This window comes from Nematolebias whitei, chromosome 11 (assembly GCF_014905685.2).
Source record: "Nematolebias whitei isolate Nwh7 chromosome 11, NemWhi1, whole genome shotgun sequence".
Taxonomy (NCBI): domain Eukaryota; kingdom Metazoa; phylum Chordata; class Actinopteri; order Cyprinodontiformes; family Rivulidae; genus Nematolebias; species Nematolebias whitei.
This window is the reverse complement of record NC_056508.1, coordinates 24,140,553-24,141,602: the sequence shown is the minus strand read 5'-3', so window position 1 is coordinate 24,141,602 and position 1,050 is coordinate 24,140,553.

The following is a 1,050-nucleotide window of genomic DNA, read 5'->3' as shown; positions in this document are numbered from 1 at the left end:
TATATTGTGCATTTTAGCTTATATTACCACCTTCAAATACTTATTCATTCAAATTCATCCTGCTTACACCATTATATTCTATATATGTTTACTTTCTCTCTTTAGGACATTGTAAATATTATAATTGCATTTTCACTTGTTGGTACTTTTTTGTGTACCCTTATTCCATACTTTTAGTATTTCTTATTTGTTTGTTCTTTGATTCTTTTTAACGTCTTCTCATCCTAAGCATTTCATTGTACTGTTAACCCTGTGTTAACCTTGCATATGACAAATAAACACAATTAAGAATAGACCAGTCTAGACATGACAAATGCATGAACCTGTTTTTCTGCATAATTTTTACATAAGATGTTTCTAATTTTAACAATATTACACAGGTGGAAAAAGGCGGTTCTAGTAACATTTTTCAATTTCGTTCCACCTCATGTACCACATGTGATGTGAATAACATTACAGTCATCTTGAACCTTGTAACACTTGCTCAAGATCAGGTAGTCATGTGGTTACGATCATAGCTATGAATAATTGATTTCAACTCTGCTTTTGCATTACTGTTATTATTATTACTGATATTAGTTACAAATTATGACACAGTGTAATATGTCATGTTTCTATTCATCCAAGGTCAGTTTTATCTCTTTTTGAGGCCTAATTTAAACTATTAGTTTTGTTCTGATACGTAAAGGTTGTTGTATTTTTCTTCTTAAAATAAAAAACATTTAAATATATTTTTGTAAAGTTTGAACTATTGCGTCCTTAAATATAAGACTAATTTGAAATCATAACTTATTCTACAATTCAAAATAATACTATTTTACCTAAGCTTTTTCTATTACATAGGCTTTTTCTATTCCATAGACTCCTGATGCTGTGTTAATGTACTTTTTATGCAACATGTTTGTGTCGTGGTATTCATACAAACGCCACAAAAGCTTTTAAATAATTTTGACCTACTTCTGCGCTGCTGTAATGGAGCGGCATATTTGCGTACGTGCGCACTACTTTCCGAGAGAAAACGTGCGCTACGTCGTATGAAGATTTGAGGTT